Source organism: Jatropha curcas, chromosome 4 (genome assembly GCF_041381405.1).
Source record: "Jatropha curcas cultivar XTBG-Jc1 chromosome 4, XTBG_Jcur_1.0, whole genome shotgun sequence".
NCBI classification, from domain to species: domain Eukaryota; kingdom Viridiplantae; phylum Streptophyta; class Magnoliopsida; order Malpighiales; family Euphorbiaceae; genus Jatropha; species Jatropha curcas.
Window position 1 is genome coordinate 4,020,630 of NC_143154.1, and position 18,754 is coordinate 4,039,383.

At 32.5% G+C, this 18,754-nt stretch overlaps 1 non-coding gene across 1 annotated transcript; it reads left to right on the plus strand.

Moving 5' to 3' along the window:
• The first annotated feature begins 10,890 nt into the window (after nucleotides 1–10,890).
• LOC105634626 (uncharacterized) lies at nucleotides 10,891–13,917 on the plus strand. Its single transcript, XR_016320405.1, has 3 exons — nucleotides 10,891–11,247; nucleotides 12,492–12,728; nucleotides 12,879–13,917. It is a non-coding gene; the product is annotated as an uncharacterized LOC105634626 (transcript).
• Nucleotides 13,918–18,754: the final 4,837 nt, after the last annotated feature.

An 18,754-nucleotide genomic window follows, 5' to 3' on the forward strand; every position in this document is an offset into this window, starting at 1 on the left:
GCTTATTGCACTAATAAGAAGGAGAGGCGGTAATTGATTTACAACGCCTGGGGGCGTGGAGTCCAGGAAGAGCAAAAAGAAAATCCAAGTGTAATTCGTATCTCATGCCTTTGCCTCTTTATCTTTATTGGAATATTATTATGAATGTTGTATTAATATTCATGCAAAACTAAACCCTAAATCTAAGGTGTCCAAGAATGGTTTGAGTTATTTTTATATATGCCTAAGGTTTTTTGATTAATACTTATAAGTTTAATGTCTGTGGATATGTTGGGCCCATCTTTACATGATTTAGACCAATTTGTATGATTGAAAGATTGACTAAGTCAGACCTCACGTGTTAGGCTTAGAAAAATAGACTTCAGGATAGACTAGATCTCTTTAAGGGCCAAGAGATTAACACCAATTTATTGGGTTTCAATCAACATGGTACCATGAAAGTAGGTGCTATTTTGATTCTAACACGTCCATTTAGCTTTGGAAAAGCAACTTGGATATTTTAGGTTAATCCTCCATTAAAAACAGGTGTAAACCATTTAATCAACCATTCGCAGTACGTATTAAGTTAATAAATTTCCCATAGCTAGAATATCTTGATATTTGATTATTTCAACTTTCAAAAATTATTAGCTTAATTTACTTGCTTTATTTTTATAGTTATTTAATTTTATTGCAATTTTATTTATTGCTTGCCAAAATATTTACGGTCTTCGTGATAATCATTAAACATAAAAATTAGTAATCTATTTTCCAATCTCTATGAATTCCATAATCTTTTTCACTATATTATTTATACGGCCCGTGCACTTTAAAAATACGCATTCAAGCCCATCAAAACCTATCCATCAAATTATAGGAAAATAAAGGGAGAGAAAATAATTAACTAGAAAGCAAAGGATCATCTATGAATTATGTGAGTTCAGAGTAGGAGATTACTATGGTGGCAACGAACTTGGAGTTGTCTTCGGTTAGCGGCAACCAACTTGCACAAGTACATATAGAAGAGAAAATATAGAAAAAGAATCAAAGAATAACTATTTAAATAGAATGTAAAGAATAAGGCAATATTGGATTTTTAGATATAGCTATGGATAATTTTGAAAAGATAAGAATCTACAACGCATTAGAATGCCCTTATTGACGATCCTTTACTCCGATAGTATTTAGGGTTCCTTAAACAATGTGATATCTCACACCAGGTAAATTCTTAACCCTTCCTCCTCTTACTAAGACTATAGAATGTTCTTGTGAATTATGGCCAATACCAGGTATATAAGCATTTTTAACCCATTCTTACACTTCAATTCAGTGGATTTAAAATTGGGGTGTTTAGATGGCTTTAAACCCCTCAAATAACTTTCAAAAAGTCATTCTCTCCCTCAAATCGTCATCCCAAATGATTAAATAATCTCTCTTTACTCTTACCTCACTCTTTAAATCCATAAAATAACCTCCATCGAAAGAATATATATATATATATATATATATATATATATATATATATATATATATATATATATATATATATATATATAAAATGTAGGTGTCTTTTAGAACTTTTATCCTTGTGTTTGTGATTCAGCAATGATGAGTTCTAAAATTATAATGATAAACAATAGAATAAGGATGCAAGGATGCTCATTCTCATCCGACTCGATCCAATTTAATTTGACATGATCCAAATCTATTGGATAAAACTCGATCAAATTATTTAACGGGGTGGGTATAGATATACACTAATTTTATTCGAGCAAACTCGAGCCCAACCTAGTTAGTTTTTCTCTTTCTTTTTCTTTAAAAAGTAGGCTCTTTTTAGTCATTTTATATATTAACCCATCTAACTTGATCTGGACTCGAACTTGATCTAATTTAATATGGAACAAATATCTGATGGATATTACCGAGTTGGGTTTAGATATTATAAATCCGATCTAAAGCCGATCAATGATTATCTCTACAATGGAATAAATAAAGAATAAAATAATAAAAGAAATAGTTTACTAATCAAAAGTTTGTTGATTCAAAGAAGTGGAAGACTTTTGATATATCGAAATTTTCATTAACCATCTACTTAATGAATCAGGCTGGCTTTTGTAGCCTATAAAGTAATTGTTAGCCTAACTGATGAGGTGAGAAGTACAAATAAATTTCCATCATGTAGTACTGTTAGTCATATATCAACCACCTGTAGAAATATTACCACAAGGTCCTTGAAGAATTTCCTCCTTAGTTCTTGTGTAAATATTGGTACTATTAAGAGGTCCCCTCATGAGCCTTGGACATTCATGGCATGCACTAGGAGATCGTCTTCTCCTGAGTGATGTGCTTGGTGAATAGGAGGAAGGGAAAAAAGGTGGGAGAGAGCTAATTTTGAAATTTAAAACCTACCATTAATGGTGTCCTTTAGTATCTTGGGTTCATCTATATATTCCTCTTTGCCCCTCTATTTCAATTAATTTTGAGGGTTAGAGTTTCTCTATCTAAAACTATTTTCTTTATATAAAAGTGAGTTTTTTTCTCTACCTTCTTTCTCCATTTTTGCGACAATTAAGAAATAACGGAAATTGAGCAAGTAATAATAGAAAAGGTCTAATATCTCCCAACCATCATCTTCTACCAAGCTCTAGAGGAACGAATTATAATATCTTCACAGCTCAAGACATATCTAGATAGTAAATTGATAGTGTTATTTCTATAGTATTTTCAATATAATTTTTATTAAGATTTTAGTATTTTTCATTTATTTAAATTAGTTTTTATTTAATTTTGTTATGTTTTTATTTAAAAGCTTCCTTGAAACACAACTCACTTGATCTTGAGAAAATTTGTAGGGTTTTTGCACAAGAAAAGGACAAATGAAGCAAATTATTTTAGCACGCCCAGCCGGTGCTAATCAGCACGCCCGTGCGAAGAACCAAGGAAAAATAAGCAAAGAGACAGACTCTCGCACGCCCACGCCATGCCTAGCCGCACGCCCGTGCTACATATGCTCTGGACTTCCAGAGCCTAGCACGCTCGGACCGTGCTAGCGCGCATGCCCGTGCCACAAGGGAGAATGCAATCCTGACCGTGCCTACTGAAGCACGCTCGTGGTACAAATGCACTAGGACTTCCAGAGCCTAGCATGTCCAGATCGTGCTATGGCGCACGATCGTGCCAAAAGACCCTCTTCAACCGTGCTAGATAGCACAGCCCGTGATGAATCCTCTAGGCTTCCAGAGCCTAGCACGCCCAGACCGTGCTTCCTAGCACGCCCGTGCCAAACATAAGGAGCTTAAATTGAGTCAAGATAGCCAACCAATTCCCATCATTTTCATGAGATCACTTTGGATACTTTCTTCACATGCAAATCAAGCTTTAGGATATGCACATGGGAAAGTCATAATTGAGAGAAATTTAAGGCTTGATTGAGAACTTTAATTCCTAACAAAGTTAGACTTTATTCCCTAAACTATGTAGAAATTTCCCTCTAAGGAGTCTATATAAAGAGAAGAAGAGTTCATCCCATGATATATCATTCTACTCCATTCCATCTCATTCTCTTAGTCTTGTACATAGTTTTATTTCTTCAAAAGTTTAAGTATTCAAGAGTTGTACAAAGGTTTAAGGAAGCCATCCAAAGCCATTCATTAACTTGCTCTTATTTCTAAACTCTTAATCTTATTTATTTCTTTCATTATTCTTATTGATTATGGAATATCTATCAAGTGTTATTGAGTTTTATTTAAGTACTATGTCTAACTAAATTCTCATACTAGGGATTTGATGTAGCTTAACTTCTTTTCCAACTTATAATATTAGATTTGTTTTTCTTTATTTAAGTTATGATTCATTGATAAACCTAATGCTTCCAGGCAGAGGTTATCCCCTGGATAGATTTATTTTATTAATCACTATCGGAAGAAGGATTTTTAATATGAAAAAGTTAATGAATCACATGAGAATAACAACTTGATGCGGAAGCTACATGGTTTGATTCATGGGGGGTTTTCATGAATTAACAACTTTAATTTATGAATTCATAAACAACTACAAAACTTAATGATTTAACTTATGTTTGATTGTGCTATTGGAAGATAGATAGTTAAACGGAATTAAAATAGCTACCAATACATCGGGAGAGCTTGTTAGTGATTTTAGAGTTGTTTTCCCTACTTGAACAATTAAAATTAATTAATGAACTAATAAAATAAATTGGATAGAATTAAGTGAAGTCAAAATCCCTAGTAGTTTTAAATCCTTGATTTCTTAATCAAATATTGCTTGCTTGATTTCTTTTTATTTTACTTGTTGAATTTAAATTCTTGAAACAAATTCTTCATTTATCGTTTAAATAATAATAGGTTAATATAATTTTGGTAATTGGTATACAATCCTCGTGGGAACAATACTCTACTCATCATATATTAATTGTAGCGATTTCGTACACTTGCAAAAGCACTGTCATAAATCATCAATTAGGTGAATCTAGGGAACCCTCTTCACTGAGGAAGAAAACTAAGTAGGAGAACATTCGAGTCGCTAATGTTTCCACACATCTTCACCAAGAGTATTTGGAAGAAATTCGAGCTAGATATAATACCCTTAACGATTCACATTGATGCTTATGGCGAGCAATGTAAGGGCGAGCAATGAGTAAGGTCATACTATACAATTATTCTATAACGAGGATCATAATGGCCAACTTCTTAAACCACTATAGTGTAGCTTTCAGTCAAGTTGCATCAAACATGCTGACTTCGAGTTGACGCCCTATTTAGTATATGAAATGTATACCTTTTGAATAAGGGAAATTGAAAACTACTCTCACGTGCCTAATCAACAGGTTATAATGTATTTGGTGAAAAAGTTTCTTCAATGAAGGGCATATGGAAAGAGAAGTTTTTTATAATCCAAAACTTGAACAAGTTTAAGATATCTACTTGTTTGTTAGGTGAACCTCCTACCTTTCATGATCTGAGATCTAACTACTTGAGAAACAACATGTGTAGTTGTAGTTAAGAAGTGAGTGGATAACCCTCCCCTTTTATTGAACCTTTTGGCTGACCATATTTCGGTTAGCCGCTCACAAAGACCTGCCATGAAAAGTAAAAAGAAGAATGATAATATTTTCTTACTGCCTTATGTTAAGTGTGACTTGCTCCTGGTTTTAAATTTTTCTTTCTTATAGCCATCGTGAGAGGTAAGCTAGACTGTAAGAATTTGCCTGTGGAGATAAAACAAACAAATAGTGCAAAGGGTTATAGCTCAACGACACAAAAGATAGGCATAGAGACTCCCTCACTTTTTAAACTAGTAGATGAACATCTAGGCAATAGAGTTCCTCCAAAGACCTCTGTCAGTATGGTCAATATGATTGAAAAGGTGGATGATGCTAATAAGCAGACTTATCTAGCTAAGAGGTCTTCAAAAGATGAGCAGTCCACTAACTTGCTAAACCAGTCTCCAGGCACCTAGATACTTGATAACCAAGAATAAGTCAGAGGCTTCTTCCAAAGAAGCCCTGTTAGCCAAGACCTAGCTCAATTTTCAAGCTACCATTAGATAATAAAACCAGGTTATAAAGAATATATGAATAGTTTAATGCAAAATGCAAAGTATGACGTATTGCTTGAATACATTGAATTCTCAATAATGCATCATTGTTTTTATTGTCTTGATATTCATAATCAATTACTTAAACATGATGAACTCTACTTCATATGAGTTGGTTGGCTTCTTTCATTTTTTATAAATAGGGGTGTTGTTCAAACATTTTAAATATAAAGAATAGAGAGACAAAAGTAAATTTTAAGAGTTTAGAATAAACTCATGTTAGCTTCAATAAGTTAATGAAAAACAAAAGCTTTTAAGAGTTAGTGTATGAGATTAATAGTTTGTATGATATTGAGTGTTTAGTGTTTTATATTAGGTGACAAAGTATTTTGCATTAGATAACAAATTATGTTATATGAAAATATTATTATGATTAGCTTTTGAATTAAAGGAGTTACTATTCCTATTGCACTATTTATCAAAAACCCTTAACAAGTGGTATCAGAGACATTTTTCTCAATATGTTTTGAGGATGCAACTTAGACTAATCTTTCACATGAAAAAGGATTTACGGCTAATTTAGGGGGTTTATTTTGAAAGAGAAAATTTACATGAATAATATGATTATTCATGCATTATCACGTGAATAGTAAAACTATTCATCCACTAGTTCATATCAGCTACTTTATGTAAATAGTATAACTATTCACATTATTCACGTTATCAAAAATATATTATAGTTCTATTCATAACTGAATACTATTCACAACTCGATATTGTTCACCAATTAGGTATTGTTCATTAAAGTTTTATATTCCAACTCAGGATACGGTTGATAGATCCAATCACAACAAGAGATTTCAAGTTCTAATATAGGAATTCAATAAGTTCATCCCACTATTTAATATATGCTATTTTTTTGGGTTGGCCTCGACTCTCCTTTAAGAGATCATGAACCCATGGAACTTTGTAACTTATGCTCACTCGGGTTTAATTTCATTGTGTAGCTAGCTGATATCTCAAATGATTAGTCTATGTCCATAAACCTCTATCTTCTTACTATTTATTATCATATCGTTCACATAACCCTCAACTGTCTTTCCAATTCAGTCCTTGACCAATCTTTGGTATATGGCCTTAGCACTTTTGAGGTCTAACGACATGACTTGGTAACAATATGTTCCTCTATCGATAACGATGACATTGGATATAAATGTGAGAGTTAGTCAGCTTATTCTTCATCATCCCATTGAGATGGAATTCAGAACTGATTGATTTAATATTTATTCCTCATTTGGCATCTTTGATTTATTTTATTTTGTTGAGTACTTGACGAGACAAGGACAAAATAATCTGGAATTTAAATAGTGATGGTAGAAATTCTGTAGAGAGTGGATAACATTTCGTTATTGAACAATGCTAGACAAGGGAGGAGGTTTTTTCCTCAGTGTCCATTAGTTTTGTTCTATGCAAAAATTATGGAATCAAAATATCCCACCAAAGTAAAGCACTTCGTATATGGAGTCTGCAAATACCAGCTCTCAATATCATATGCTTTGATTAAAATAGGTATGTCTGTTGATTCAGTTTGCAAAAGTTATGGTAATGGAGTAGAATCTAGTATCCATGTTTTCAAAAATTGGTTCTTGGTTCAAAGAGCATGGTTATTTAGTCCGTTTAGTTTGATAACTACAAATTTGATTTTTTTTTTCATCTTTTATTGAATGGTTTGAAGTGTTAATTGGGCATAAGGCTTCATGGTAACCAACGGCAATGTGGTGAGCATCTCTTAGCCAGCAATTGCAATTTTCATGGTAAAAAGGAAGACATTATTCAAGGCTCAGGATTTGTGGGACTTGGTTGAGAATGGATTTACTGATCCAGATGAGGAGTCCAGGCTGAGAGAGAACAAGAAGAAAGATTCGAAAGCATTATTCTTCATTCAACAAGTAGTACATGAGTCCACTTTCTCAAAAATGGCAGTAACAACTATTGCAAGAAAAGCTTGGACTACTTTGTAGATAACCTACCAAGGATCTTTAAGGTAATCACAGTGAAACTTCAAACTCTTCGCCGAGAGTTTGAAACCTTACATATGAAAAATGGAGAATCAGTGCAAGAGTTTTTGTCTAAAGTAGCCATAGTTGTAAATCAGATGAGGTGATGTGTAGAATAAGTCTCTGATCAAGCTGTGGTTGTAAAAAGTGCTGCGAAGTTTGAATCCAAAGTTTGATCATGTAGTAGCAACCATAGAAGAATCCAAAGACATGACAATTTACTCATTTGATGAAATAATGGGGTCACTGCAGTTCCATGAGGTTAGGCTGAATAGGTCAGATGAGAAGAATGAAGAAAGGGCTTTTCACATGAAAGGGGAGGCATCACATAAGAAAAATGAACAAACAGAAGCAAGCAGAGGTGGATCCCCTGCCAAAGGTGGATTCTGCGGAAGAGTTTGTTATGGTAGAGGATGAGGAAGAAGTGTTGAGCACCAAAATCAAACATTGCAACAAAAAGGCAACAATAATGGGGTTAAATGCTACTATTGTAAGCAGTTTGAGCATATAAAAGTTGATTATTGGAAAAAGAAAGAAACAAGATCGAGCAAGATATGTTTATCAAGAAGAGGAGGAGCTCAAACTTTTCATGGCCCAGCAAGAGGAAATTATTTGACAATAGTATCTAGTTTCTGGACAATAAATGTTCTAATAACATGACATGTGCACGATCACTATTTAAGGAACTTGATGACACCTTTAAACAAAAAGTAGCACTTAGAGACAACAACAAGATACAGGTGGAAGGCAAACGTACTCTGACAATAAAGGCAATCATGGTAATGTAAAGCTTCTCTATGATGTCTTTTACATTCTTATTCCATCACAGAATTTGTTGAGTGTTGGGCAACTCATGGATATGGGATACTCTATCATGTTTGATGATGGGTCTTATGGGATTAGAGATAAAAAATCAGATCAGATTATAGTTAATGTTCCAGTGACACCAAATGAAATTGTTCCCGTTTTGAAATTTCTAATGTTGAAAACCATGCACTAGTTGTCAAAGGGTCTAGTTGAGTTAAGATTATGACATTTATGGTATGTGCATTTGAATGTAAAAGGTCTGAAATTGTTGAGCCAAAAGGAAATGGTTTATGAGCTGCCTAAAATTGAAACTTTAGATATATGCGAAGGGTGTGTATATGGGAAACAATTTAAAAAACCATTTCTTGTAGGGAAGTCGAAAAGGGCATCTAGTTGTCTTGAGCTTATGCATGCTGACTTGGTTGGTCCCATGAAAACACCATCTTTTGGTGGGAGTAGATATTTTTCATTATTCATAGATGACTATAGCCGAATGAGCTAGGTGTATTTTCTGCAATCCAAGTCGGAAACATTTGAAAATTTTAAGAAGTTTAAGACACTTCTGGAGAAGCAAATTGGAAGTTGCATCAAGGCACTTCATACAGATAGAGATGGTGAGTTTATATCATGGGAATTCAATAAATTTTGTGAAGAACAAGGCCTACAAAGAGAACTAACTGCTCCTTACACCCCGGAGCAGAATGATGTTGTTGAATGTAAGAATTGGACAGCATGAAATGGTGAGAAGTTTACTAAAAGCTAGAGGACTTCCAAATCAATTTTGGGCAGAAGCGGTAGCAATGGCAGTGTACTTCCTCAATATATCACCAACAAAGGCTAATTTGAATCAAATACCATATGACGCTTATTGTAGGAGGAAACCTTGGGTAAGTCATTTAAAGGTGTATTTTTGTATGCTGCAGGTTTGAAGGACAGAAGAAGCACATCTGGTTATATTTATTCTTGGATCACCTGCTGTTTTTTGGAGTTCTAAGAAGCAATCAACAACAACCTTATCAACATCAGAAGTTGAATATGCAGTGGCAACTTCATTTGCATGTCAAGCCATTTGATTAAGAAGAATTTTGGCAGACATTCATCAAGAACAAAGGGGAGCAACTGAGATTTATTGTGATAATAAAGCTACGATTGCTATGATAAAAAACCCAGCCTACCATGGAAGAACGAAGCATATTGACATTCGGGTTCATTTCATTCAAGACCTTGTGTTAGATAATTCAATTATCTTGAAGTACTGAGTACAACTGAACAATTAGTAGATATTCTAACAAAGTCACTTCCCAGAGACAAACATGTCTATTATTCAGACTTCAACTTGGTGTTTGCAACTTTGAATCAAAGGGGAGTATTGGAGAACGATTCAAAATCAGTTACCAAAATTTTAGAGTTTGACTGAGTTGCACGTTTTTGTTTATTCCATGATTTTCTGTTTTTAGTTTCAGTAGTGCCAGAGTTTATGCTGCTATTTTTTCGTTGTTTTTATTAATGTAAAGCCTATTTATAGCTAGTTGTTTACTTCAATTTACACCAAGTCAATAATATAACAACTTGAGTCTACTGCTTAATCTTCACCATCTATTTGATAAAAGTCTTGTGTGGCTCTGTTTTTTTATTTACTATAGATTTCCAACATTCAATTCCTCGATTTTTGAGTTTTACTCATTGCTAATGGTGCAACATTTTAATTCTCAACATTACTCGAAAAAAGATTTTATTACTTGTCTACTGATATTGAATTCGTTAGTAATTTAATGAATTTTCAATGTGTTCATGTTTGTGGAAGTAACAACTAGGTAGCTCATAAGCTATCAAAGTTAGTTTATTATAATTTGTTAAGAGAATACATTTAGATAGAGGAGATCCTTCTTTATATTTTATGTTTTTGTTTTTACTCATTTTGTTTCTTTAAATTAATAAAGTTCTCCTTTATTCTTAAAAAAAAAAAAAAAAGATTGAAATTGATTGTTCTACATTGGGTAATTCAGCTATCAAAATTATAGTTAGATGGCAAAATGAAAGTAAGGCCATTATTTTATCTATTTATTATGTATAATTAATATTTTTAAAATTATAATATATTTAATAAAATAATAAATATTTTTATTGCTTTGATTTATATTTGGTTTAATCATATGAACGCGTAATACTAAAAATAATATAAAATATATAATATTCAAAAATATTGTTAAAATTATTTTAAAATTTGATAGTATTTATTTATACAAAAAAAATTAAACTTTTGGATTCAAAAGTGACAAATTGTAGCTTCTTGCTAAAACACTTAACTCTGCAGCTAAATGTTGAGTTGTAATTTTATTCTACTAAGTATTTTGTGTTGTCGTTTGGATGCTCAATTCGCCGTTGGCTTTAAAAATATAGACAAACGAACACAAAATCAAAATGTTAAATATCCCCAAAATGTAAAGAAATGTCTCTCTACACTGTCATGTGAACATGTTTTAAGCATGCTGTAGTTTTGCGTTTCAGCAAAATGCAAAGGATGTTCAACAGTCAAGAAGACACCTAATTAAAACTCTCCTCTATCCCTGTTTTATTGGTGGTTTTAGAGTTTTTAAAATTCTCCAGGCTTTCCTTCTTCTGGGTTAGGCTCAGAGAAAAAAAAAAAAAAAAAAAAAAAAAACACAGCAGTAATTGCATTACTTGCAAAGTTGCAATGAATACAAGTCAAGGAAATGCAGAGACAACGACAACCAAAAGAAAGAGGAAAAGTAGACTAATAGAAGGAGGGAGGAGAATAACAAGGCTTCAAGCCAAGATCAATGATCTTCCTCAAGAGTCCTTCACCGCCACAAGCCCCACTCCTAAGGTAACAAGAAAAAGAAAAAAGAATCAATATTTACACTCTTTTAGTGCTTCAAAATGGGACCTTTTTATTTTTTTGTGTTGAGATGCAAAATGATGGGAAAAATGATATAAAAATTCCTCCTTTTCTTTCTTTATTTAGTAACTTTTACCCATTTTGCTTGTTGGTACAAGAGAGAAGGAACCATTTACCTTTACACAAATTGACCTTTACACAAAGTTTCTTTACAATTTTCTTTTTCTTAAATTCCTTCCAGTGTTTGGTTTCTAAGAAAATGTTATCAAGAGAACTGAATGTTACGTATTATATGTGCTTAATCTTTTACAACGTTCATGGTCAAGAAGAGGTTTTGACTTTGTACTTTATAGTTTTATTAAAAAAAAATTGCAACAACTTAATATGAAAACTTTTCTTGCGTTTGGATTGTGGGTTTTTAGCTACTAGAATGATATGTAACTGCTTCAAAATGGAAGCTTTTTTAGATTTTTCGGTGTTGAGAAAATAAGAAGCAAATATTTGGAGAAAATTACCAAAAAATTCCCTCCTTCATTGTTCTCTGGTAACTTCACCCATTTTTCTTCTTTGGGTACTAGAGTAAAACAACCCTTTGCTATCCTCAAGTATGCTTTTGATTTTATTTTATTTTTATTTTCTTTGTTCCCCTGTTTGGTCTCTGAGAAAATATCAGAAAGTATGAGAAATGAATTGAAGTCACATAATCATAGAAGGCTCCATCTATGGATGTCCCTGATTGGTGCCCTTCAGCAGGTTAACAATTTTAAAGGGTCTTATTTGTGTTTATTTTCCTTTTATTTTAACTTCCAACAACTTGATTTTAGAGAACTAACATTTTTACATTAGCATTTACATTTTCATGCTCCAACTAAACAACAAGTCGGTAAGGTGATTCTATTTATTGTATGTTCTTTCGATGCTAAGTGGATATTTAAAATAAACCATTATGCTTAATGTTTATCTCTGCTGAAAGAATCCTTGCCCATTTTAATACTGAGTTGCATCTTTTCTGATATGCTTATAGCTAACTGGTACTTGGTAATTTCCTTGGGTTTATCTGATATGTGTCTCTTGGTAATGAAGTAGATGATATGCATCATCTCACATCGAGCAAGCATCAATAGGCGATAGTGAGAAGCTTATATGACGAGTATATGGATATATAATTTACAGTTAACTTAGATGTCTTGATTTTCAATTATCAGGTTAATGAACTGTTACTGGTTAAACAGGTGTTGTCTCGGGAACCTGCATCCTACCCAGTTTCCTGTGAATACTTGAGCCCAGATGCTAAAATTCTCCTCAAATATGGCAGATTCTCAAGATCAGCAAAGAGGTTTGAAGAACCAGAAAATGCTAGTGGACCAAGGCCAGAAATACCTACGAATGAATATGATGAATTAGAAGGCCACTCGAGTAGCGACTATTCTCCACCAAGTCAGGCTGTAATTGATAATATCCTTGAATCTGTAGGTTATTGATTTTGTAAATAACAAAGAAAACATTTGCATATGCATGCATTCACCATTTTAATGAAGAAACCATATTGCTTTTTCTTTCTACCCTTTTCCAAGAATTAACAGATTTATTTTACAATTGTATTCGAGTTGTTTGTGCAGTTATCTCCAAGGCAATTAGGTTCTGCAAGTTTCTCAGCAGGAGCCCAAAGAGAACATGTGAAACTTCCCCCAAATTTGAGTCAGGCAATGGTGAGTAGTAAAACTCGAGAATCCAGGGACATTCTGCTGGCAGAGGTACCTCAAATTGAAAGAGAAAGAAATGATCCCGCTTCTATTCCTTTGGTTGCTAACACTTTTTCAACTTGGGAATATGCAATGGCATTGAATGTGGGTGAAGAAATGCTAGACAAGAATGCAAATCCTAACTCAACGAGTGGTCACTTCAACCAAACTGTCAGTTTTGGCTTGTCAGAAATGGTCGGTATGTGGGGTGAGAATGATTCTGATCTAGATGTGGAAGCATCTTCTGCTTAGCCCTTGGTCACCATCTTGGGATATAGAGTGAAGGAAGCATTCGCGCCTACAGTTAGGAATATTGTTAAGAAGTATGGAGATATAGCTGCAAATTGTTTTATGAAAACACCAGAAGGTCGTTCCTTGGCATTGGAGAATCTTTCTGAATTCATCCAAACATTTCAAACAAAAAAATTTTGTGAGCTTCCTCAACTTGAAATCGAAAAGGCACTAGCTCTTGTTCATGATTTCAGAACTGCAGGTTTGGAAGTTGACTGGCTGCAGCCAAGGTTGAAAGACATGTTGGAAGCAAAACAGTTGATCAAGCAATCTTCAACTTTGAAGGAGAGGAGGGATAAAAGTAATCAAGTCATCAAGGAGAAGAAGGAAGAGCTAGAAGTTTATGAACCACAACTATTGGCACTTCAAGAAAAAGTGAATTTGGCAAAGAAGAAACTGGCTTCAGCACAAGCTGAGGCTGAAACTATAAGAGAAAAAGTCTCAAATGCTAAGGCTAAAGTGAGATTCTTTGTTGATCATTCACCATTGGATGGTCTCTTGTGATTTACATCTTTGCTTTTATACACGCACACTAGTAAAACATCCATAGTTACGTACTTTGTGATGAACTTGAGATGCACTTCTAATTGGTATATTTCTATTAACAAGTTTTAGTTTGCCTGGATTTGTTATATGGTTAACTTTTATAGTATTCTCTCTTCTTGCAAGCATGGTACTAGTATTATGATTCAAAATGTAGATATTTTCTTGATCAAAATTCTATACTGTTTCCAAGTCTTGTATTGTTAAGTTGCTGCCAATTTTCTTACAAAGGTCTGTAGTTTTTATCATAGGGCTTAAGGCAGGGTGTAGCTCTTCCCTTGGTGGATTTCAAACACACTTCTAGCTTATCTCTCAGTTAGAAAATAATTCATTTCAAGTTCAAGTTTTAACCTTAACAGAGATTATGAATCATTTTCTATTCTAAGAGAACATGTCTTTTTTGCTAATTTTCACTTCACTCACATAATTTCAATTTTATGAATTTAACATAACCATACACAACTCCACAGTTCATTTCATTTATAAGGTTGTAAATTGCCAGACAAACTGTGATTACTAGCAGAAAATAATATCAACCTTTCAGCTATTTGTGAAAATAATTACTGAAATTCCATTACTAGACAGCAGAAGAGGCTGCAGAATTCCACCATTTTGATATCAGAGTAACATTTGCATACCTAGTGGCAGGCAACAGCAAAATGGCGAATCTGAATTTCTCTTTATAGTAAGCCTATAAAGAACATATAGACATTATAAAATCAAACACAATTCCTTGGCGTATCAATTACTTTTAGACTATTAAAAACCAGGAAACCCAGTTACTTATTAATTTACCAATCTTAATCATTGACTTGGCAAACTTCTCAAAGAAAAGCATTTTGTTCTCTGTATATTTCTTCGCAAGTTCCATGGATGCTTCATTCTTTTTCAGGAGAAATTCCGGTCCCTGACTGGTTGCACTGCCTCTGTCTAAAGCTGGTGCATCTAACATTTCTATTTTGTGGCTTCCTGCCAGAATTTCGAGAAACGTTTATCAGGTTTGCTCTTAAAAAAAAGAACACGAATCAAAATAAACTGATTTTTAAGAAACCCAAACAGAACTCAACCAGATTTTATACAAAATCGAACCGAACAGAAACCTGAAATTCTAGCACAGGAACTTTTGCAACCAATGTTGTATATTTTTCCATTTTTCATATTCTGTATTTAAAAAATCATATTTATGTATTGGCATTAAATATATGCATGGTTATTATTACATTTTTTTTCAATGTTTCTCTAAACAATCTCTAAACAATCTGATTAAAACTGTTGATTTTTTTTTTTTTTTACCAGATAGTGCGACAAGATCAACAACATTAAGACCCCGAAGCTTGATTTTAGTAAGAAATCTGAAATGTGTTGATTGGAGCAGGATGTTATAGTTAGATCCACTCAAGCTTGCTCTTCCGTTTTGTTTTCCCTTTTCTTTAGTACGTAAGGGGAACTAAAGCTCAAAGGGCACAATTAGACTAGACAAGTACCAGAAAATGCTACACCACTTGTATAGGGCGGAATGCATAAATTTACTTGGAAACTTTGCTATTTTTAATCTTGTGACACTCTGAATTTTACTGATGACCTATCATGCACTTGAACTTGTAAATCTAAGTAACATTGCACACATTTCGAGACTAATATCAATATTTTTTAAGATTTTTCACTTTTATCTATAAAATATCGACTTAATGTGTAATTAACATGACTTTTGAAACAATAATTTTTATTAATTTCAACTTTTTAATGAATGTTTAATTGTTCTAATTTTGCAAGTTGAAATATTCAGTAAAATAAATTTAAAAATTAAAGAGTTTTTTTTTTTTTTTAAAAAAAAGAAAATACTTCATTAAGAGATAATTTAAGAGACAATAAACAGTTTGGAATAATATCCCAAACATAGAAACTAGCATCAAGGCAGGAGGCTTTTTCAAGATAACGAGCTCCCACATTGGCTTGTCTCTGAATCCGACGAATTCTAATATCATTTCTAGACTGAGAATCAATCGACAGTCTTGTACAAGTAAACCAACATCTGAAAAATCCATAGAAAATGAATTCAATGCATAAACTAATTGTTCGTTGTCAGAATAGATAACACCCACAACCATTGGTATTCACTTCTGCCCATTCTAATGTCCTCCTTAATGCTAAAGCTTCAACCACAGTTGCATTTAAATGGGTATTGGAATGCCTGATATAGCTAGAATAAAATAGCACTTATGGTCCTCAAAGTAGACTTGGCCACGGTTCCGGAACCGGCGGTTCCGGTTTGGAACCGTCCGGTTCCGGTTCTGGTTCCGATCCGATTACAAAACCGACGGTTCCGATCGATTTTCCGGCGAATCGCATAATTTTAAATTTTAAATTTTGAAGGCCGGTTTAAAAAAAAAAATTATTTGAACGTAAAAAATTAAAAAATACACCTAAAAAATTTTAAAATTTGAAGACCGGTTTAAAAAAAAAATTATTTGAACATAAAAAATTAAAAAATACATTAAAAAATTTTAAATTTTGAAGACCGGTTTAAAAAAAATTATTTGAACATAAAAAATTAAAAAATACACCTAAAAAATTAAAAAAATACTTCAATTAAATTTATTTTTTTAAGGACTCGAATTGTTGAGTGTTGAACATAATTATTTTTTTTAAAAAAAAATTTCAACTGAATTTTTTTTTTTAAAGTTTGAACATAATTTTAAAAAAAAAATTGGGCTTGAACTTAATTTTTTTTTTTTTGTTTTAAAAAAAAATTAAGTTGCCTACATATCCTCTTAGGGTTTAGAAGAATCAAAGTCCACGTAGTTCTTACTTACCTTATACTAATTTCACCCCTTTTACCTTAATCGCTATTTGCACCACCGGTTGATGTTCCTATTGAGGACCCATCGTATAAATCAAATAAATCTTCATTTTCTTTTGGATTTTCTTGGGCTCTTAGTTCGGCTTTGGTCCAATCATCCACGCACGCTTGTGCTTCTAATGAATCGGGTGTCATACGAGATCGTGTTTCATCAAGTATGTTTCTTCCTTGACTAAAAGCTTGTTCAACCGCAACAGTGGAGACTGGAGCTGCTAAAATTTGTTTTGCAAGTAAAGAAAAAATTGGAAACGTATTTGCGTGACGACTCCACCAATCTAAAATTGGAAAATCTGCATCTGCATAATCATCACCAAAATCAAAAGAAGTTGTTAGATAATTATCAAATTCAGAAATAGAACTGGATTCCCTTGTTCTTTTTTGTCTTTGTAATAAAACTTGTTGAGCAACACTAACACCACTTACCCATTGTGTTGAATATTAGATTGAGAAGAAGTAGAAATAGAAGTAGATGAACTAGAAACTTGAATAAATTCATTATATAATTGCATAATATTTTGTTTAACTTCATGCATTACTGCATTTATATTAACATTATCTTCTACATCAAGATTTAATACGTCATAATAAATAGTCAAATAATCACATAAAACATCCATTCTACATCTAGGATCAAATACAATAGCAACAAGATAAAGAGGTGGTATATTTTTAAAATAAGATAACCATTTTTTTTAATTAAAAAAATACAATCTTTTAATAAATCATCATTTTGAAATTCTGGAGTGCAGTAACAATATTAATACACATAGATAAAAATAAATTAGATGTGAGATAATAAACCCCACTAAATTTATAGGTTGCATCATTAAAAATTTTTAAAATATCTAAAATTTTTGCACAAATCTCCCAATTTTGTGGATATAAATTAATATCCTCAATATTATTAGTAACAAAAAAGCATAATAATTCTTTATAAGAAAAAGACTCGTTTAGTAATTCATATGTTGAATTCCAACGAGTTGGGACATCCCTTGGAAAACGTTTTGGTCTTTTATTATTTTCTTTATAAAATTTAGCCCAACTTTTCATCGCTTGGGGATGTGTCCATAAATATGAAATAGGTTTTTTAATTGGAGAAATAAAAGAATCAAAAATTTTTAAACCATCTTGTACACATAAATTTAAAACATGGCATGCACATCTTATATGAAAAAATTTACCACCAATATTTGGTTCACAAATTTTTTTAAGTTCAATAATTGATCTAGTATTTGCAGAAGCATTATCAAATGAAATTGAAAAAATTTTTTTTGTCAACTTATATTCATCTAAAATTGAAACAATTACTCTATAAATATTATTTGCAGTATGTTTATCATCAAAAACACAAAAACCAATAATTCTTTTTTGAATTTTCCAATCATCATCAATCCAATGACATGTAATACCCATATATGAATGCATTTGCCAATGATCACTCCAAACATCACAACAAATTGAAACACGAATTTTCAATTAAGAAAATAAAAGCTCTAACTCTTTTTTTCCTTTATTATATAAAGAAATAATAGTTCGTTTTACAGTATTTCTTGGTACTCTTTTAGCAAAAGGATTTAAAGCTTTTTGACAATAATTATTAAAACCTACTTTTTCACCAAAACTAAAAGATAAATGTTCCATAGAAATCATTTTTGCTAATTCTTCTTTTTGTATTTTTTCAGAATATTTAAATAAAGAAAGGTTAGAAGCGTACCCGGAAATTTGTTGTTGAGACCGATCAACTCCTATTTTTGTTGGATGTTTTGTCTCCAAATGCTTCCAAAATGATCCATAGCCGCCCGCTTGTTTAAATTTATAAGATTTTCCACAATAATTGCAAATTACATCGTATATTTTCTCACCTTTGAATTTTTTTGTGAAATGAATGGAGAATATATCGGAACTTTGTCTTGCTCTTGGAACAATTTTTGCTCATTGCTCTTGCTCTTGTTCTTCATCTTCTTGAAATTGCTCATTAAATTCAGATTCTTGAGTTGGAATATCCAAATTTTCATTTGGAAAACCCTCAAAATTAAATTGGTCGGGAATCATATCATAG